At 50.1% G+C, this 22223-nt stretch overlaps 1 long non-coding RNA gene across 1 annotated transcript in view; it reads right to left on the bottom strand.

Annotated features, from left to right (window-relative positions):
- Positions 1-20912, bottom strand: part of LOC137152587 (uncharacterized) — a 100364-nt gene extending 79452 nt beyond the window's left edge. Inside the window, exon 1 of the long non-coding RNA XR_010919548.1 lies at positions 20288-20912. This is a non-coding gene — a long non-coding RNA (uncharacterized lncRNA). The remainder of the gene's footprint in view (positions 1-20287) is intronic.
- Positions 20913-22223: the final 1311 nt, after the last annotated feature.

The following is a 22223-nucleotide window of genomic DNA, read 5'->3' as shown; positions in this document are numbered from 1 at the left end:
CTAGCACCCAACACTGGGTGGGCCATGGAGGCACGGCTCCCTTGGAAGGGGGGAAGCAGGCCCTGCTATTACCCATTGCTACCTGGTCAGGGGACAGACAACTCCAGCGCCCAGGACTGTCAGCCTAGCGCCTGCCGGCAGCACACTGGGCCTCAGCAATCCTGCTCCCACTGACCCCAGCGCCAAAACCGGCCCCTTTCCCGGGGAAGAGGCCGCAGGCTCAGATGGCTGCTCCTAGCCAAACTCTCAGGCCGGGGAGAGCCCGACTCAGGTCTATCCCGGTGGCCTGCGCTGCTTTGAGAACATAGCACTGCCGGACTTTAGGGAAGACACGACTCAGGAACACTCCCTGCTCTCTAAGCCCTGCGGAGTTGCCCCAGTAGCCATTTTTCACCTTGCCACCATTGCGGAGGGGTCTAGTCGATGGCTGGTGAGGAGGAGGGGGGTTATCACAGTTGCTAGGCCAGCCAAGGTGACATAGCCTGAGAGTCCAGGCACACAGCTGAGAAATGGGGGCTCCCGCACGGGGTGGAAGTAGGAATGCTCACTCAGCGCACCCTTAACAGCCCACCCTGCCATGCAACCATGGGACAGAAGGTAGCAGGGCCATTCTGAAGTCCAGATACAGAAGTCTTGGTATCCCTGGAAGTTGAAAGGAACCAGTCAGGACTGGGGGTGTAGACACTAGACAGACAAACCTCTCTAGGCGTGGAAGGATTATGGAAGTGTCAGTAAACGTTGATTTCACGTTTGCTGATGGAAATATATTTCCATGGGTAACCATTGAAATGTACAGCGAGGCAAAGAAAGAAAAATGCTGCCCAAGAACTCGCTCGAGTTTGATTTAGGGATATTTACGTTGCATATTTTGCCATGTGCTGTTGACCATTTGTGTTTTTAATGGTTGTAAAGCTCTCACTTTTTGAGTCTCAGCCTCTACGGTCATTAAATAATTGTCTGACCCTTTTCCCCCTGCATAATTTTGTGCGAGAGTCAACATTTAAATTGACAAAAAATAGGGGGAAAATACTTCAACAAACATTGATGTTATCCATCCATCCAAAAAAACAAACAAACAAACAAACAAAACACCCTCTAATTCAGCCCAGCCTGACTGTATCCCAGGGAACATGGCAACTCCCACAGAGGTACAGTCGGCTGCTTGTGGTTTTTAGTAGAAAGTCAAAATGGGGCCGGTGCCCCACAGAAAGGTGGAGAGCTCTGCCCTCTGGTAAACACCAACAGCCTAGGAAGAGCCCAAGCATCTCTGGTAGCAGCATCAACACACCAAAGCGCCTGCGAGGCCAAGGGGAATCAGCAGCTCCCCATTCGATCTAGGGTCCCGGCTGGCCATTTTAAGTGGTTTCTCTGTGAGGGAGGAAGGACGGAGAATGGTTGTGCTAGACCAGCATCCGCACTGGCTCTGCTGTGTCCACGCCGGAAGCTCCAACTAGAAGAGCACTGCTCAACGCGCGATGAGCTTTGTGCTGCGCTCCCAGGAGGGACGGCTTTGACAGCTGGGCTTTAGGTACGAAACTCCTGAGCTGCCTGCAGCGTGAGGGTCAAATCCTGATAGGACCACCTGCCCGGTGACCCCCCGGCGTGCTCCACAACACCATCAAGTCTAGACAGCTCGAAGCCGAGCCCGGGAACCAGGAATCTCCTCACGGCGGCAGTTTCTTGTGCGGCTGGCGTGACAAAAGGCGAGAGGCACCCAGCTCAGCGGCAGACGCCCAAGGCTGGTTCTGGGGAAGGGACTCGCCCCCCGCTCTCAGTTTATTATTCATATTGCAGACTCGCCTCAGTCCCAACTGAAAATCCAGGCTAAATGCCGGCCCACGGACAGACAATTTTATAGGGCATATTTTAAAAAAAAAAATTGAAGCAGCAGCTGCTTCTCATCCCCCAGCCAGGGGAGAGTTAACCCAACAGCCCCGGTCATGGTCATTCAGCCCAGCCTGCTCAAAAGCCTGGCCAGTCAGGCCTGGCCACGGTCCTGAAGATCACCTTTGGGACCGGTTATGGGCAGAAAGTCGCCCCCCCCCCCCCCCTCCTGCCCAGCCAAGCAGCTGTCCACTCCAAAAGGCATGTAGTATCAGCTGGGCGGAGACTGTCTTATTGTCCTGTCCAAGCAGCTCTGAAGAGTAGGGAAAGGCCAAGAGATTTGGCAGAATGGATCGAAGTCAAGAGCTTGGTATTTCCAGATGCTCATTTAAAAAAAAAAAATAATAATTTAAGCACCTCCAACCCTATAGGCCTGGAAAAAGGCTGAGCTATTTCGTCTGAGAGCTGTTAGGACAGGGACGGGGGAGGAGGGGACACAGAGCCAGAAGGTTTTAAAGCCAGGGTTCTCAAACCAGGGGACGTCTGACAGCCAGAGCCCTTCAGAGCTGGGTGGCTGGCGAGCAGCGGCAGCTGGCCAGGTGCCCAGGTCTGAAGGCAGCGCCGTCCCCAGCAGCAGAGCAGAAGGGTGGCATAGCATGAGGGGAAAAGGGGGGGCCATGACTTTTTGGGGAGTCGTCACAACCTGAAATATCTTTGAAGGGGGTCCCCCAGGGAAAAAAGTTTGAGAACCCCCATTTTCAAGCATGGGTGGAAGTTTGCAGCCCATGCGCCAGGGTGGTGAGGGGAGAACCACCGGGGCAGATTTCAAACACACGGGGAGCCTGAGGGGCAGAAGAGTTAAGGATGAAAACGCTCCCCCCGCAGAAAGCAGCATGATGTGCGATTGATCTGTGGGGCAGGACAGGGAAGTCACTAAAGGAGGCTCATTTACCCGAGTTCAAAGAGAAAAGGCGCAGCGAACCAGAGATGCACGCCGGGGCCGTTTGGGCACTCGGGCAGGGCAGGCCGAGGTGGTCGGCTTTAGAAATTCCTGACCCATGGGACTGATCTTCTGGAAAGGCCCCAGAGCATCTGATTTGCTGATTACTCCCTAGATAAGAAACGGGCCATGTTCTCCCAGCCTGGTGTTGGGTAGAAAGGGGACCAGACGACGTCTTTAGGGTCTCTTCGATGTCTCCCTCTCACCCCCTTGGCACAGCCCAGCACACATCCGCACCCCTACAACGTCTCACACATAGGTCCTATGTTAAATCAGCACATGGCGTGCCTAGGGAAGGGTTTCAATCCTGAGCCCACCTCTCTGCTATCACCACCCCAACGCCACCAGCACGCAGAGGAACTCGCCCAGGGCCAGCCAGGGACGGTGGAACACGCCAGCCACCTGCCGCATTTCCTGGCTTCTTGTAACTGAAGCTTCAGGTCCCAGAGTCAGCGTGAGACACTTGAGCCGGGCAGGCGAGCAGGGGCCGAGACGGGGCAGCTTTTCTGTTGCGAAGGGTTGTTTGCTTAGCACTCAGGCTGCAGGAGCTCACGGAGGGTTATACAAAGCCAGTGACGTTCAGAACTGCTGGCAGACGCTTGCCATTGTCTGCTCCCAGGCCCTGCTTTCTCCTCCCTGAAATCCTCATGTGGGGGGAGTAGGGATGTCTAGATTTTGCCATCGTTTTCTGAGTCAAGGTTCGAAAACCACAAACATCTGGGCCATGAAGACTTGGATCTGGCCTGTCTCCCCGCTCCCGTCTGCACAGTTAACCAGCTCCCAGGGCTGATGGTCCCCCACCCCCGACCACACACCGAACTGCTAAGCCGCTCCTGTGATCCGCACCGGGGAAGACGAGAGGGGAAAAAATGGATGTGTGTGTGAACGGCAGCAGAGCCCATCGCGGAGTAGCCAGCGGCTCCGGTACAGAGCGCGTGGCGGGGGCGGGGGAGGAGATCACCTTCATCTGGTCTCAGGGCAATCCTCCTCCCTTCTGCAGCGCCATGGGGAGGCGTGGGAATTGCTCTCAGGTCCCACTGCGGGGCGGCAGGAGGACATGCCACGCGGCGTTGTCGTCACATTGCCATTGTGGACACCGGCAGGTCAGGCGACCGGACAGCACAAGTGAAAAACCAGGACGGGGGTGGAGGAGTAATACACTCCTATGTAAGACAATGCCTCGAATAGCAGGACTGTCCCTATAAAATCGGGACATCTGCTCACCCTAGCGGCAGGTTCTCTGGTGTGTGAACCATGGCAGGGATGGGCGGTGCAGAGGCTGTTGAAGTCCTCCTTCACCCTGGGCACTTGGAAAGGCAGGCCAGGGTGGAGTATTTATCTCCACACAGAAGCATGCAGTAGTGCTGGCTCTAGAAAGACCAAAATACAACAGGATTGGAGTTGGTCAGGAGAGCCCAGACCCCAAAGAGCTCCAAGCCAGGCGCACACATCCCATCCATCCCCAATCCACCCAACAGTGCAATCTGCCCCACCCATTGATCTCAGTGGGTCAGGATTTCCCCCCCTGTTGAATTCAAAGCCAGCTCCACAAAGCAATCCCTCAGTCTCAGCCAGCCAGCTCTCCCCCAGCCGCTGTGGAACCGGATCCTAGATAGTTAACGGGGACTGAGAGGTTATTTCCGCAGAGGAAATCCAGGGGTCCATAAAAGCTGGGTTTGGCTAGCAGGCTGTTCTCCCAGACTGCGATGCTCGAAAGGGAATATTAAAAAGCCAAGTGAGGACAACTGCATTGCCTGCAGGCAAGAGACAGCACAAAAGGCTGGCTCAGGGCCAAAGCAAATGCTAGACAGCTGGGGCAAGGACAGCGTTTCATGCAGCATGTCAGCATCACAGCCCAGAGAAGCTCCGGAGCGAGACAGAACCGCTGAAGACAAGAGGGGGCTGTGGGTAACCTGAACGACAGCAGGTGAAGAACGAGGACAGATTAACCACCTCCAGCAGAGAGCGGCAATGATGCCCCGCGATGAGAAACGCCATCTGCTACTCCAAAGAGCGGAACCATCACTTGAGACAATTGCCCAGCCCGAAGCACGCCAGACATGTTACCCTCCTGACCCACTGCCAGCGTGAAATAAAGAAGAGTCTCTGGAGAGGGACAGAGCTAGGGAAGGGGAGGCAGGACCCCTGGCTTCCACCCCCAACTCTGCCACGGACCGGGCGTGCCACCTCACTTCCCCTTCCCGCACTTCAGTTTCCCCACCTGTAAAATGGCGATGATGACATGGGCTCTCTCTCACACAGGGCTGCAGGAGCCGGTGTCTGAAGCGCAGAGATTCTCTAACGAAGGGGGTTCTAGAACCTCGTTATATTCGTGTTCTCCAAGCTGTGGCCAGTGACATCAGGGAAACCCCCAGAACCACCTATGGCATTGATTTCAGTGGACATACACCGATCAGAAGCACCTGCTCCCTCACTCTGGGTGTCCCTGACACATCATGAAGATCAAACTGAACACAGCGCTACCCAGAGCCCAAAGTAACGGACCTGGCCCTGTCTCAGACCCTCCCACCCAAACGCCAGAGAAAACAGATGCAATAGGATACATGGTCCAAAAGTCAGCAGATTCGGGTTCTTCCAGATAAAGGTGGGGGTGAAGTCAGAGCCAGTGGGCCCCTTATGGAGAAGGCCCAGACAGGAGCCCTCTCCCTTCTATTTAGAGGTGGGGACCCAGCTGAAGTGCCTCTGATGACCTCCGCTGTAACAGTAAGGCACAGGGTCGGTCACATAAGCAGGTCCCAAGCCACGTAGGGCTTTATAGTTCAAACTCAGAAGCCTGAGCTCCCTCCAGGAGCGGAGAAGCAGCCAGTGCAGATCACAGAGCAGAGAGGTCAAGTACCCGCAGTCAGAAGCCCCACCTAACAATCCAGCCACTGCATCCTGCACCCACCAAGCCGTCCAAGCTGCAACGCCAGCCAGGAGCGCATTGCGGCAAAGCAAACCGGAGATGGCAAAGGCCTGGATGATGGCAGCAACATCCCCCCAAAAAAGCAAGGCAGGCTCAGTCACCTGGAGGTGATGAGAGTTTGAGCCATCAGGATTGCCGGACCCAAGCCCAGGCTGCAGTTCCTGTTCCACTGAAGCCTGCCAGACCGACTTGCCGAGGAGACTCTGCTCCTATGTCCCTATGTCAATGGGGCCCAAAAGGTAAAAGGTGCCCAGTCTGCAAGAAGCCGAAGGATACAAAGAACCAGAAGCCTCCTCTGGCAGCCCCCTTGCCTGAGCCAAACAAAGGGGCTTTTCTCCTTCCAGGAGGGTCGCACCGCATTTTCATCAGATTCAGCCTGGGGCCCTCTCTGCCCAAGCTCCGGGGATCCTCGGTGCCCTAGAGACAAGCTCCGCATTGTTTTCAATAGGCCTAATAAAGGGCAGCTCCCCCTCCCAGCCACCACCACTTGCTTTGACACGCTTTACAGTATAGAAAACAGCAGGGTTCTCTTTCCCTGGAAAGAGAGAGAAAAACTTGCTTGTATTCTGCTCTGCTTTAACGTCTTTGTTCGTTATCAGGCAGCAAGATTGGGAAGACATGAGTCCTCGTTAGGGACAGCATTTCAGGCTCCAGGCATGCAAAATGAGAGCCTGAATTCAAGTGGCAAGGGAGGGCCGCCTTCGTATTCAAAGAAAACAAAAATCCACTATCCTTCTCTTCTCCGAGGTGTCATTAGGAAGGGTTAAAAGGAAACCTGAGAGGCCGTCTTCTCCAAATGGAGAAAGGACGGGTAGTTATGAGAGTGTGTGAAACCTCACAGGGAGGTATGTCAAATCTGTTCCGAGCATGCAAAAAACAAGACATCGAAGATTTATATTCTGAACCCAACTGCTGTTTCAAAAAAGTTACCTGGGATTAAAACAATACTATCTATATTCCAAAGCATCCGAGTTACGTAGGAGCTAGAAAGTAAGATTTTCAAGAATAACAGCTAGGGCTCGTCTTCACAACCCTGCAGTTGTGGCTCTGGGAGCATTAACTGCAGCGTGCACTAGCAGGCTCTGGTCTACACGGGACAGGTATAGCACACCATGCTAGCACTTGCCGCAGCTTATACCCCCGGCAGTCCAAACTGCAGGGCTGTGTAGACAAGCCATAAGTCACAGATTCCAAAGTGACTTAAGTCCTTCTGGAAATGCTATTCCTGGTCAATATGTATGGGACGGACACCACCGGTTTGTTGGTTAGGGTAAACAATCCATCAGACTGAGTCAGAAGAGGTTAAGTTCTAGGGCCTGAGTTATACAGGAGATCAGACGAGATGATCAGAATGGTCCTTGGAATCTATGAGCAACGGGGTGTCTGATAAACCAGCTTCTTTCTACTCAGCGATCGTTGAATAATAATAGGTCTTGCCCAGGGGCTTTTATGGCTGTCTGGAGAACTTGGAAGTTGTCCGTCCACTAACAGTCACTAAACAGTCTGCCATGTCTAGTGTGTTTTGCTGCCTCTATGTGACGTCCATGGGAGTGGAGGAATCTCAGCAGGATTGGGCCCTTAATAGCTGCATTTCCCAGTGTAAATTGGGATCTCTTGCAATGAAGCCTGTTCTCACAAGAGTAATGAAAGCTTGGTGCTACTGGAAGGACGTCAAGGGGAGCAATTCAGAGGATATTAACGTATATCAGTGTCCAAAAGCTATGGACATTCCATCCCGTAACTTTTAGCTTTCACAATTTAAAGAGAAGCCAATACAAAATACATCAAGAGACAAAAAACACATGCTGTCGTTCAACCGCAAGTCCTTGGCTTCCAGGCAGGAATCACTGGGCAAGGGTCCCTGGTCTGTGCTATGCAGGAGGACGGAAGAGACCATTAAGATCCTCCAGCCTGACTGACAAGTGACAAGAGATACTGGTAACAGACTGGGTCTGTCTGTTTCAGTAATAGAGCCAGGCTACTGGAACGGCTGCACCAAAAGAAGTCTCATGGTTAAAAGTAGAAGGATTCGGCTGCCCAGCTCAGCATAGCACAGACAATCTCAGGGTTTTATACTGCTATCCAGCACCATAGCATCTGAGCACCTTCCGTGTAATATCTCTAGAGCCGAAGCATTTCCAATCCCAGCACAGAGGTCTAATTGGATGGGTCTTTCCTCCCACAGAGCTGCTCCTCCATCCACATAACGCAATGGAGACAAACGGATGTGAAAAAGAATGTTTGTCCCCTCAACAGCTGTGAGTGTTACACAAGAAAACTGAAGGCATCTCCTGTGCAACAGGAGATATCCTTGGTGCACTGGCAGACACTGGCTGGAAGAAGATAGAGAAACTTGTATTTATAAGGGATTTGGTTTTAGCAGAAGGCGAATGACCGGCCACCTCGGAGACTGAGCTGTCTTGTCATTATCCACAGAACAGCTATTGCACCAGCGCGGTTGGCAGATATGCAACCTGGGGAGGGAAGCATTTTTGGGCCATGTGCAAAATAAGTCAGGGGCCTCTGCCCACAACATAAGAACCACAAATCACAACTGGCCGCACTAAGCAAAGAATGGCATTGCAAGAAAGCACTGACTGGAACGTCTTCCACTCACGGTGCCTTGCTTCCAGAACTGCCATCCCAAGGGTCTGGCTCGTGCTGGTTGTAGATGTTGGCCGCAATGCCTGGCTCCGAAGTCTTCGGTCTACGACTTCTTCCATAGGAAAGGAGGCCACAAAAAAACTCAGCTGTTCAGCCAGTTTTCTAAACTGCCTCCAAAGCCAAGACATTGCCCAGGACAAGTTACCCCAACGTCCCTGCTCTTTAGCAGCATCATGGAATAGGTGCAGTGATACAACCGGGATGTAAGACATGCAGAAAACAGTTAAACTACAAACAATGTAACAGCAAGCCCATTGCAAGGACCTGCAATGCAACGAACCACGTTATGCCATCAATTCCCCTGCAACGGAATTAGTCTGGTCACCCCATCTCAAAAAAGATGCATCGGAATTGGAAAAGTACAGAAAAGGGCAACTAAAATGATTGAGGTGTGGAAAAGCTACCATATGAGAATAAGACTGGGATTTTTCAGCTTTGAAAAGAGACAACTAAGGGGGATATGAGAGAGGTCTATAAAATCCTGACTGGTGTGGAGAAAGTAAGTAAGGAAGTGTTATTTACTCCTTCTCATAACACAAAAACTAGGATCACCAAATGAAATAGGCGGCAGATTTCAAAAGGAAGTATTTCTTCACACAATGCACAGTCAACCTGTGGATCTCCTTGCCAGAGGATGTTGTGAAGGCCAAGACTATACTGAGGATCAAAAAGAACTAAAGTTCCCTGCGGATAGGTCCATCAATGGCTATTAGCCAGGCTAGGCAGGGATTGCTGTTTGCCAGAGGCTGGCAATGGGCGACAGGATGGATCACTTGATGGTTACTGGTTCTGTTCATTTCCTCTGAAGCACCTGGCCTTGGCCACTCTCAGGAGACAGGATACTGGGCTAGATGGACCATCGGTCTGACCCAGTGTGGCCGTTCTTATGTTCTTAAGTAGAACTCCACTTTGACTGAAATTTTCAGAGGGAATTAGCACCTATGTGTGGCGCCCGATTTCCAAAAGAGCTCAGCACCTTGGGTTCTCTTTTGAAGATCTGGCCCATTATAAGTGACACAATAGGAAGCAGCTGAGCCCTTTTGAAAATCTGACCCTTAGTGAGACATCCCCTATCTAGCACCTTTGTCGAGGATCTCAGCCAAAAGGCCCAGAGTAGAGTGGGCTACTGAGAACGCCCTTTCCTCTCTCCCACCCCGCTTCAAAAGCGAAACATGCACATCACTGAAAAGCTATCAAATATAGGGGCAACTCTGCAGAGTCAGCCCGCCATCCTGCCCGCCTACCATTGCATGTGGGCAGAGACTTGCAAGGAGACATCTTGATGTATAGTTTGCCCGTCACATCCTGGTATTTATTCTATTTTTATACCTCCACATGCACGCACGCACAAGGAGAGCGATCCTTGTACACACACACTAGGCTGGTTTGTCAGATCGCTGCTCTCTGGCACAAAGTCCATATTTGTTTCCCCGCAGGGGTAAAAAAAGGGGGTTTTGTATTTTCTCCCTCTTCTCTTTGCCGGTTTGAGTGAGTTTATTTGACACTCCAATGCTCTTTGTGAGCCGAGTGCCCCACGATAAATGCTGCCCTTAAGAGTTACTCGGCGTTAGACAGAAGGACCCTCTTCAGAGGATAATGGGGGGCTTGTTGAGATGAGGTGGGAGGGAGGGCGAGGAGGCCCGCTGAAGAGAGACTATGCAGACCTCATAGAAGGGTCTCTGTCCTGGACACACAATAGAGCAAATTCTGAAAGACACCAGGCGCTGAAAGGAAGGAACGAACATTTTCCTCCCTTTAAAAAAAAAAAAAAAAAAGAAAAAGAGTTTTAAGGAACAATTGAAGAAGCAATAAAAGGGGGTCTTTATTTCCCAGACATTTCAGGAAGCAGAGAAAACATCGCCTCCCGCTTCCTCTCCACAACAATTTGCAGGAAAAGTTCCCCCTTTGGCACAGATTTTCACCTGTGATTGCCACAAAAATAGGACTCTCGATGTCCCCCTCCTCAGAGCAGAGCTACGGGGGGGGGGGGTGACAACACAGAACGAGCACAGGACGATGATAATGGAGAAATAATCCCCTCTCCTGTTGAAACCAGGCCAAATATTGTCCTACGGTTCAAACCTACAGATGGCGCCTATAAAAAAAGCCCAATTCATGGAGGGTGGGGGGGAGGGAATACGTGGCTCGTGTGAGCTGCTTTCCACAGGAGACAAAAAATTAAACAGAAACAAAAATCTAAATAAACCACAAGCAGGTACCAGAGCCGCTAACGCCGCCTCCTCTCCTGCTCCCAGCTTAAGCGAAGCTGTTTCACTTGCCGGCCACAGGCACCTGTTTCCACATCTGAAAGGGGGGGGGGGGGGGAAGGTGCAGACAAGGGGATATCTCAGGACTGGGGGTGGGTGGGAGCTAATCCCAGCCATCCACGATCATTACATTCATCTGCAGGCGCAAGAACAACGGCTGGGTTTTGTCTGATTGCAATTCCTCCTCCACCCTTCTAAAAGTCACCGTGCAGGCCAAAAACCACAACTACCAACTCACCTCCACTTGCAAGGTCCAAAGCACAGACCTCGGCCAACGTCCCTACAACATCTCCCGCAAGTCCAGTCCTCCCCGCCCCCAGCTCTGCAGGTTAGACCTGCAGCCACCCCTCATATTCTAGTCCTGGGACCAGGGCCACCCAGAAGAGGGCTACCACAATGAAGGAGGGACAGCAAGGCCAAATTTGAGCGTGGTGGACAGGGCCGCAACACCACTCAGGTGTGGCGCCCGTCCTCGATAGCGCGGGGAGCAACTTGTCCGCCCCAGCCAGGCTCAGATCCCACGGTCACCATTCCTGGCACCATCGCACAGAGCCCACCTGGAGCCTGGAGGTAGGACTGCCTGGGCCCTTTCTAACACTCTCCTCCCCCTACCCTCTATTGTCTCTGTGGTAATGTTTCGGAAGAGGGGGAGGCTCAGTTTCAGATTCTGCCCCAGGCCCTTCAAACCTCTGCCTGAGACTCTCCTTAGAAAAGAATGAAGACTAGGCCACCCTGTATGGGTGTTTGGTAATGTGAAAAAGTGGGACTTGGATGAAAATACTAGATTTCTTTCCATTTGTGATCTAAATCAGGATTTCAAAGCCAGGCCCCAGGAGGTGAACGGCTGAAATCCAGAGTCTTTGCATGTCCAGAAGCATGTGTGCCACAGTTCTACACACTAGGCACAGAGCAAAACTACTGAATCTGAAACAGACACCAGAAGCTGCACGCTGGACCCAGAACCATAACAAAGCTCTCCAATAACGCATCATTTCTTTCCCATCCTTCGCTCCCCTTCTCAAAAGCTGAAATATGGACCACCTCAGAGTATCACTGGCCCCTCACCTTAACTTCATTGGAAAGATGGTCCTCTGCAAACATCCTCAGACTGAGTTTCTGAGCTAGATCTGAACTTTGTGGATTAGGCTTTTAGGAGTCTGGTTTGTTTCTGTCTTGTTTTTAAGCTCTTAATGTTTTGTTTTGTTTTTAAAGTTCCCCAAAGCCACTTGCCCAGAGTTGTGTGACTTCAGCTTGTGTTGCCCCATAACATGTCTGTCAAAGACGGAGACATATCCAAGCCCCATGCTGGCAGGATTTTTCCCCCCTCCCTTCTATATTGACTTCAGTTGCTGCTTCGCAGCGCTTGCACAGCATTTGACACAATGGAAACCACATCCTTCAGGGCTCCCCCCATGCCCAAACCAAGTGCAATATCTGTGATGAGCAGCATTAAGAATACAACCCTTTAGGACATTAGCCAGCTAAGTGTCTAGTTTCTTGCTTTCTCTCTTTTGTGCTGGCAAGATGTCAGGACTATTTGTCAAGACCAAACATGCAGAAGAAAGAAAATCAGCAGAATCCCAAGTGCTGGTGAACAAGAGAGGCTACTACTCCATGCAAAGACCACCCTGACAGCATCTGATCTCACTCCCCTTCCTCCTTCACAGTCATAAAACAGAATTATCCACAAGTCCACTCCCTTAGATTCAAAGCATCTTTGAAACAAGAGGGCCTGGTGTTCCTTCCCTTGGACCAGATTCCAAACTAAAACTTCTGGCCATCAGCAGGCAGATGCACAGCTGATAAGAAAGAGGTGGAGACCAGAGAGCAGAGAGTTCTCCTTGTTCTGAGACATTTAGAAGGTCATCTGTACCCTTTTATTTTTCAAAATGGTTAACATCCATGGTGTTTGGCCATACGGTTTACTGAACCATCATTAATTGAACTGCCTGGTAGGCCACTGATGTCAGAGAAGACACAATCCAGAAGGGGGGCAAGTTCGACATCCTCAAGGGCTCCAAGGCCTACGAATTAGGTTTGTGGGGGAGAAGAGAGTGTCACTGGGCCATCTTTACGGGCCCATGAGCTACGCAGACTCAGTGAAACCAGGTCCACTTCACTTGCAGGGACCTTGGGTGATGATCACAGTTTCAGTAAACCCTAACTAAACCCAAGTCCACTCTAATTTCAGGTGGGATCATCCTTCTAATCCCAGAGAGTTGTTATAGATACTATTATGCCCATTACACAGATGGTGTAACTGACGCAATGGAAGTGAATGGCTTGATTATCAGAGGTACTGGGCAGCTGCAGCTTCCCCTAAAGTCAACCCAAGCTGCAGACGCTCAGCACTTCTAAGAAAGTCCAGGCCCTCGGGACTTGTCCGCAGCCATGCAGATCAGCAGCTGATCCTGGAACAAAGCACCAGAGCTCTGAAATAATCCCATTTTAACCAACATGCCACACTGCTCCCCTAGGCACAGCTCCCCATCATTCATCTGGCACCCTCTCTCAAAAGATGGTCAATCAATCTTGGATGAAGTGCAAGCATTGCACTTCTTTATGGAGATCTGGATTAGAGATCATTGGTCCTTGTCTTTACTGCCTGGGCCAACACATGGATTGATATTGCCTTCAAAGACCAAAGAGGGTTTTCAGGTCTTTTGACAGTGACTGGTGTGGCCCAGTCAAAGAAGTCTCATCTCACCATTCTACTCAGCTGGGAAGATTTTGGCTGGGACCTGGGACCAGAAGAGGAAAGAGGAAGAGAGAATTAACCAAGCTCACATTTTAACACAGAGAAAAGAGTGGATAAAATAAAGAACTGGTGTAAAGTATCCACAAGACAACTGTTTCCAAGAGATTTAAGAACTAAGAGATATTTCTCCAATTTGTCCACTATTGAAAAGATAGATTGCACACAAGGATTTCAAGTACCTTAATTAACATCTTAATAGCTCATTTCATTTTACTCCCCTTCATTGAGTCCTGAGTCAAATATAATGCCAAGTGGTTAGAAGTACAGGAGAGGGAATCCTGTCACCAAGCTTCTGAGTTAATGCGCACAGAAGCAGTACAAACAAAAGGTGAATCTGTTTGATGTCCAATATTATCCATGATACAATCAAAACACTAAAGCAACACTCCCAGCCTCTTTAGACAAAAACCTGAGCCTACTTAGAGCCTGTGTACCACAGTCTTGTTCCATTATACTGCCATGGCTCAAGAGAACCCCAGTTGACAAACCACCACTGAAGACATTCTATCCCTAGATATAGGACTCTAGGGACCATCAGCAAGAGCCCAAGCTGACTGGAAATGCCATGATGGGGCATCCATCCACACTGGGATTTCAGCGTCAGACCCTCCAATCCAGAAGTGGCATCCCCATCATCTGATCCAATACTGAACTATTATTAGCTGTCCATACCAGCACTTCGAGGCTCCATTTAAAACCATCAGCAGCTAGAATCCAGCACCACATACGGTCACGTAAGGAACATTCCACTCTCAATTACACACCGGTACCTTCTTCTGAAGTCAGCTAATATTGCGTGCATTGGAGGACAGGGATTCACCATGCGTCCACATGCAGCAACTTTGGATGGAGCCAAAGGACAAGGTCAAGAGAAGAGCCATCAAAGTGAAGTGCTGGATCAGCCTTCCAAGGAAATAGTGAGGGGGAAAAACTTAACTGGTTTCAAGACTGAGCTTGATAGATTTATGTGGAGGCTTAGTATGATGAGGTTGCCTTCAATGGCATATGACCCATCCGTGACTGCTATTAGCAAGTATCTCCAATGACCGGAGATGGGACTAGATGGGGAGGGCTCTGAGTTACTACAGAGAATTCTTTCCCAGGTGTCTGGCTGGTGAGTCTTGCCCACATGCTCAGGGTCTAACTGAGTTTGGGAAGGAACATTCCCCCAGATCAGATTGGCAGAGACCCTGGGTGGTTTTTGCCTTCCTCTGCAACGTGGAGCACAGGTCGCACGCTGGTTTGAACTAGAGTAGATGGTTTAAAGATTCCCTGCAACCTGAAGTCTTTAAATCAAGACCTGAGCACCTTGGTAACTCAGCCAGAGGTTATGGGCCCGTTACAGGAATGGGTGGGGGAAATTCTGCAGCCTATGTTGTGCAGGAGGTCAGACTAGATAATCATGATAGTCCCTACTGGCTACAAAGCCTATGAGAAATGGACGTTCCTGGCTTCAGAGCTATGCTGACAAAGTAGGAGATGGAGCCATATTGAACACTAAATCTGTCTCCTGGGACTAGTAAAGCAACTGGCTACAAAACCTAATCCTGTGTTAAGAGCTTTCATCAAAAAGAATGGTATTTATTAAGGAACTGAGGAGGTCATAAAACAAAATGTTTTCACACAGGGTTTACACGAACACGGGGGCCTTAATGTCAGCATTTGGCCCTTCGTCTTTTACATACATCTTTCTGCTGAAATAAGCCATTTTGACCAAGGCTCCCCTTTGTACAGCAGTTCTAACTTTCTGGCTGGCCTTGGTCACTGGCAAAACGTTGGACTTTTCTCTGTCTCTTTGTTGCTTTTCTTTTCTACTCAAAGTTCAAACAAATACTCAAGCTGCTTTGTGTGTCTGGCATTACCCCCCTATTGGCTGGTGGAGAATAAGGTGGGGGGGGGAGGGAGGTGAGCCTCAAGTCAATAAGTCAGAGCCCAAAATTCAAGAGCCTCTCAATCCACTCTAAAGAGAGGCCCCCTCCACCATCTAGAAAATGCTGATTCTAGATACTGCCACAGGTCATGGCCAATCGCTATTTTTAATAATACACATTGGCAGTGAGGAGTGGTGCAGCTAAATTCATTATTTTTATAATCCAATTAATCGAAATGAGACATGGATTAGGTTTTCCTATCCGGGCTGAATTGCAGAATAGGGCCAGAGGAGGACCACCGTTTTGTTGCTTGGAAAAAAAAAAAAAAAAAAAACGCAGCCCCAAAAGAGCATCAGCATCTCAGGCGCGAGCTATCGAGATACGTCTGGCATCAGTAACTTGCCATTGGAAGTTCCATTCGACAACCCAAGGCATCTCCAGTTTTACTCGTATTGCATGTCCCATCTGAAACCAGGGCCCCATTGTGCCAGGTGCTGTACATGCACATAGCAAGAGACAATCTCTGCCCTGAATCTACAACTGGCAAGACAGACAAAGGATTATCCTCTCCATTTAACAGACGGTGAGCCGAGCCAGAGAGTGTGCGAGAGATTTGCTCAAGAATCTAGATAACATAGCAAGCCAGTGGCAGGTCCTGGAACTGATCCCAATCTCCTGATTCCCAACGGAGTGATGTAGACACTTCTCCAGCAAGAGATTTAAACCACTGCTGACAGCTCAGTAGCACCAGTGACCTGGGGCAGGATTGTAGTTGTGCGGCAACTGGTAGGCAGGTCATCTATCTTGTTAATCTTCCATAGTGGCTGAGATCTGCAAATTGTTTGCCCACCGGAGTTTCTGAAGGGGAGGGACAAGTACTCAAGTGAAGGAGCAAGTTTAATCTAGTAAAAAAAACAACCCAAAACAATCGGTGGATAATCAATATGTGGAAATGTAGCTCCTGTCCCACCTGACTGCAGAAGCGCTCTCACGTTTGTTCTTGGTTTCTTAACCTAAGCGGCTAAGACTTGGCACATAAATAGCCTGATTCTGTTTCAGTTTACCTGGGCCGAGTCTATACTAGGAAACTCCGCAGCGGTTCACCACCACCAATGGAAGCTGCAGCTCCGACAGGACGCCGGAGTAGGGTTAAGTGGGTTTTATTGCAACCGTGTCCTCCAAGTTCCAACTGCACGGCAGCCTCTGCTATTACCAACACCAGTGGGGAACTATGGCTCGGACGTTCGCTGGTATAGGTGAGCCCTCGCGCCCAAGTCACTGTTACACAGGCCACTAGAGACCGGACAGGATTTCATTTTTAAAAATTCAAAACTGGTCCATGGGCACCCCAGCTCCCCCAGCCTGGAAGATGGGGTTCACTCCTCTTTCCCAGCTCAAAAGGGGCACCTAACCAAGGCGCAGTGTTGATTTCCACCAGAATCTCTTCAGATTGCATGGGCAAGCGGTGCTCAAAATGCAGAAGCAATGCCGCGGTTTCGCAGCAGTGAGAGGGCAGGGGCATCCTGGGGCATCGTGCGTCCCCCATGCAAGCTGCGGAGCCCTGCTCTTCGGAAGTCCCACCCATGCTTCATAGATGAGCAGGGAGACGGGAAGTGGCCCCGGTTAGGCGAGGGGGCGGGGGGTAGCCAGAGTTGCATGCACAGTTCAGAGCCACTGGGCCAAACCTCCCTCAAAATGCAGAGAGAGGAGGAAAAATCAGCAGGTCACATTTGCTCCTCTCCCAGTCACTGGCCATGGAGCAGCTTATTGGCAGCTATTGCAAGCCAGGCTGGGGGGTGTTACTCCTTCGCCCCTTTAGGTTTCTCCTTGTTGGAGGATTCTACAAGAGTTTTCCAATATGCAAACAGAGACCAGACTCCCCCTCGAGGGCTTTGCCATGGAGAACACATGGTCACAGAGCTTATTTCCCCAACTCAAAAGAAAGCCACTGGATTAATTCCACCAACCCAACCGCTCCCCACCCCGACTCTTGTGAGATATTAGAAGATATCTTGTTGTAAAAGACACGGGATATAGTTCCATTCTATAGTACCTTCCATGCAAGAATCTCAGATGTACTCTGCAAACACTGCACCAAAATCAGTCACTAGTATAACTCTGTTCAACTAGTGTTGCATTAACATCAGCGATGAATAGGACTAATTAAGCTTGTGAGGTAAGTTCCCTCCACCCTCTTTTACAAATAAGGGCAACTGATGCACTGAGAGGTTAAGTGACTTGACTGAGGGCACAGAACAAGTCAGCAAGAAACCAAAGGAGTCCTGACTCCCACTCGCCTGCTCCAACCACCCGTAGGCTGGAATCTCCCTTCATAGCCTCTATTTGCCTAGGATATCGTCCTCCCAAAGGCCTTGCATTATCACACACCCAAGCTTTCCCTGCCTGCCAACTCTGGTCCCTCCACTGCCACTGTCTGGTTACAAAAAGAAAAAAGATTGCTCTCTCCTCCTGCTAACTGACATTTGAATAGGGGCACTTGCTCAAGTCTTGAGTCCTGAGGAGGGACATATTCCACAGAGCAAAAAGCAACAATAACCATGTGTGGGAAATACAAGTGCCTCTTGTTTACGTCAAAGTAACCTCAAATATCCCTATTCCAAACCGGCATCACTTACTCTCCACAGAAAGCAGAGACTCGCACTTTGGAAGAGGTGCATTGTCCGCAGCGAGCTACGTCTAAAAGAGCAGCCAGCACTCATTTTCTTGTATGTTACTGGTTGCAGGTCTAGACTGGTGTGGTCTTTTTGTTGTAGGAAGCAAAATAAGGGAGTCATTCATATTTTCCCAAAATTCTCACAAAAGTACTCTTGTGCATCAGATACACTTGCATAATCAGCCCCAAATCAAGCGTTCCTCTGAATCAGTGTGTGAGCAAACCGTCTCATCCAACCACTCACACACTGGAGAAGACGGCTCATGTCTTCTTCTGTAAGACATCACCGGTAGGAGAGATCAAACACACACAGAGAACCAGAGCCAGCATGCAGCAGAAAAAAATTCACCCATATTACGGTCAATCCTTATTTTTTCCCCTGCAAAATCCATTCACACCTGTAAGGTTAAGTGTCAAAGAAATGCAGTATTTTCACTCCTTTGGTTAGATGGATTTGCCCCCCCACCACCACCAACCCCCCTTACCATGGGATGACAAGTCACCTGTCTGTGGCATTTTATAGATTGGACCTTCTGGTCCTTCACACTACTGGTAAAGTGTGTTTGAACCATTCCCAGAGACTAAAAAATTCTTTTAAAGCATAAGTAACACAGACATTTCTCAGAGAATACAACAGGCACGTTCTAAAGAAATGCAAATATTTCCTATATAGCAAGAAATACACTCCACCCTTTTTTTCCATTTTAAGTCTCTTCAAACTGCAAGAGCTGCAAGCTGTGTTTATACCAACTCCCCCTATGCCCTCCCTTTTTAAAACGTCCAATATCACCATCAAGCTCAAAATACTTTCAAATACGGTTCAAGTATTCATTGAAATAGGCTTTAAGTGACAGGTTAAAACCATTTCCAATGAGTGGTACAAAAGACTGTGTTGTGAAGACTGTGTGATCAAATAAAAACAGGGTCCTGTTACAAATATAGGGGAGGATCAGATTGCAAAACTAAGGGGTCAGGTCACTTAAACTGCCTTTGCCTCTGGTGGCTGTTAAGAAGGTGAATCATTAGAAAGCATTCTAAGTTTAGAGCAGCAGAGAGCTCTGCCTTTCTCGCCCACCCTAGCTGCAGGGTGCATGAAATCTGAAAACATATCCCAGTGGGAAAGACAGCTGAGGAAAAACAAAAGTCACTAAGAAGGATGCAGGGGCAAAATGGAAACAAAGACTTATTATATAGGGGAGAAGCCTAAAGCAACCATTAGACCTGTTTACAGTGCCCTGAAAGTAAAGGACCTGGTGTTAAATTACAGGCCAGGGTTAACAGCACCTCTGTGCCTCCAGGGCCAGATCTCAAAGACACAAGATAAAATTAAAATACCTTGCTGGAAAGGTGGCTACAGAGAGCGCTGCCTTTTTGTCTGTAAGGACTAACCCTTTGATTTGATTTTTCCAGAGAGACCTGGACGCACCAATGCACTTGTGATGAGGCCCCCACTGCCCCACACAGAGAGTGCTCTGCCTTTTCTGATTTGAAAAGGCTGCCTGCTGCACTAGCCTGGCATGTGTTAGAGAAGCCCCAGACAACACACACAAACCTGAGAGGCTTCTGTGTGCCGGATCATTGCATGTAAATGAGGAACTGGATTATTACCCATAGATTCTACCCAAAAAACAACGAACAAAACCCCTCACCCACCCCCTCCCCCTCCATGAAATTTGGTTGTTTTTGTAATTCGTTTCCTAAAACCAGCTGATCATTTTCTCCACTGGGGCCTTTCCAGACATCACTTGAGCCTCCTGGTAAACACAGCCTCAACCTGAAGCCTCATTTAACCCCCCGACCCCCTGCTCAGTTTCCTGGCTCTGCTATTCCTTAGAGCCCTGAAGGGCAGCTGCTGTGGGTGGGCGCTATTTTCTCACCAGTCCAGCCACCAAAGTAACGGACCGGGGAAAAGCCGGACAAAAGAAACAAGTGCAACAGACACCTTTATCCAGGTCCATTTTTCTTTGTATCTCTGGGACAAAGAAGCAGATGAACTGGCCGCTTATTTGCTTTCACTGGACAAGAACAGAAGGTTGTTCATAAATTTAAAAACAAAATCAGGGTAGAGAATTTCCAGAGGCATTAACCCCCTCCCCCCCCTTTAGGGTTAAAAATGGGTTGGTGGGGGGGGGGAGATCTGGTCGGTGTGGTTATACTATATATTATATTAATATTCTATTATATACCGGCTCTGATTACAGACTGTCCCATGCATCCCACCTGTTCCCATTTCACGAGTTAGCGCCTCCACCGTTTTCCAAAGCAAGGGGGGGCGGGGGGGGGTCCCCACGAAAGCCACCTACCTTCCGCTCGCCAGCCGGGCGGGATGATCAGGTCACAGCAGCGGGCGATTCACGGTATATTCCACACGCCCAGGGAAGCAACAACAAAACGTCCCCCCCGAGCAGAGCTCTTCCAGCCCGCACAAAACACCCCAGCGCTGGGCGGGGAGCTGCCAGGCAGCGCCCCAGGGACTCCGCGCTGGAGAACGGGGGTGAAGAAGGAGGAGAAGGGGGGGAAACCCACGAACGCCTCCCGATCCGACAAGTCTCCGGGCGCTTGGATAGATCCGAGCCGAAGCCGGGGCTGTTTCCCACGCGCTCCGGGCGGCGGCGGCTTTCCTCCGGCGGCTGGGCGATGCTCAGAGCCCCGGGGAAGCGGACAGCAACCGGCCGGCGGGCGAACCATCGCGTCCAGCTTCTCCCCCGCCCCGCCAAACCCACCCAGCCCTTCCCGAGCGCGCAGGCACCGCGCCAGCCAGGCGGTCTCCGAGTCTCCGCGCTGCGCCCCAGCGGCTGCAACAGCCCGCCCCGGCCGCCGGCTCCCGACTGTCCCCGCCGCGCCTGCCATTCCGCCCTTATATAGCGCCCGGCGCCGGGCGGGGCGGGGAGCACCGCGGAGCCTGTAGCCCGGCCCCCGCCTCCCGCCCCGCGCTGCAGTGGGGCCCGGGGGGGGAGTCAGCAGGGTCTTGTGGGGGCAGATGAAAAGCAGGCGTGGAGAGGGAAAGGAGCCAGGGTTGGTACAGCATCTCCATGGGAAATCCTGGGGGTCCAGGCATATTCATTATGTAGGAGGTGAAGGTGGTCTAAAAGTCCCCCATCGCCTGCGGCACTGCTAAAAAAAAATCAGGAGATTGGCTTAAAAATCATGGTTTAAAAAAAAAATTAGGGTTCTTTTTATTTGCCTTCTGCTTTTCCGCCTGTACTGTGTGCATTGCCTTCAGAGCGGCATGCTTTTCTCTACAATCCCCCCCAGGCCTAGACCTGTATCTTGAGATTGCCAAAGATAAATCACAGGACTCCAGAAGCTGGAGGAAAGAGGCCCCCTGGCCATGAAAGAGGCAATAAAAGCAGGTGACTTTGCAGTAATGCAAGTTCAAAGTTGGATGGGCTTGGACAGAATTAATTCCATAAATAATTTCATAATTCCACTGAGTAAATGAGTTAGCAGTAGGGTTGAAACTCATTAACTGTCCCCTGCATTAGTTATTGATTAGTTTAATTATTGATTTAATCATTAAGCCCTATATTAACTGAACTAGCAATGAGTTCCCTTATTGACCTGCATATTAATTTAGACCCACTCCAGCAAGCATTTACACACAGGAGTAGTCCAACTGAAGTCAGCAGAACTACTCCAGTGCAGAAAGTTAAGCACGTGTGTAAGTCTTTGCAGGATGTTTGGGGCCTAATGCTATGCATTAATTTAATTATTACCATGTGTATTTTTGTGGGTTCCTTCTGACATCATCCCAATTTTTTCTAAGGTGCAGGAAAATACACTGGTTAAGATACAGGGTGTATGGCAAACGGTCAGGGTAAAATGTAGTGCGTATATTTAGAATGCAAGATGCTCCCGCCCAGGATTTGTGTGGATCTGTGATTTTAGAGGTCAGGACCATTCCTCCCCTCCCCACCTGTTCAGGAGGACAAATTCCGTTCTCTCCCCAATGCAATTATTGGGGGGGAATTCCATTTGGCTACATGAGGAATTTTCTACCCTCCTAAGGGATTGTTTTTCCTCATACAAAGCTAGTGTGTAGCCTTGTGGCCCATAATGCTTCCCACTGCAGTCAATAGCTTGGGTCCAGGCTTATATAAAGCCGGCAGAGAGACTTTATACTGGGCAGATAGTTCAGGTTAGATACTCACTCCATGTAAGCTGCAAAATTTTCTTAGGGGCAAATCTGAGGAGCAGGGCTGGGCCCTGGGAAGATCTGAGGGGGGAGGGAGGAATCTT

This window comes from Emydura macquarii, unplaced genomic scaffold (genome assembly GCF_026122565.2).
Source record: "Emydura macquarii macquarii isolate MOO-44397 ecotype Brisbane River unplaced genomic scaffold, CSIRO-AGI_Emac_v2 contig_1230, whole genome shotgun sequence".
Lineage (NCBI taxonomy): Eukaryota > Metazoa > Chordata > Testudines > Chelidae > Emydura > Emydura macquarii.
The sequence above is the reverse complement of the archived record's forward strand: the minus strand, read 5'-3'. Positions and strand labels throughout refer to the sequence as shown.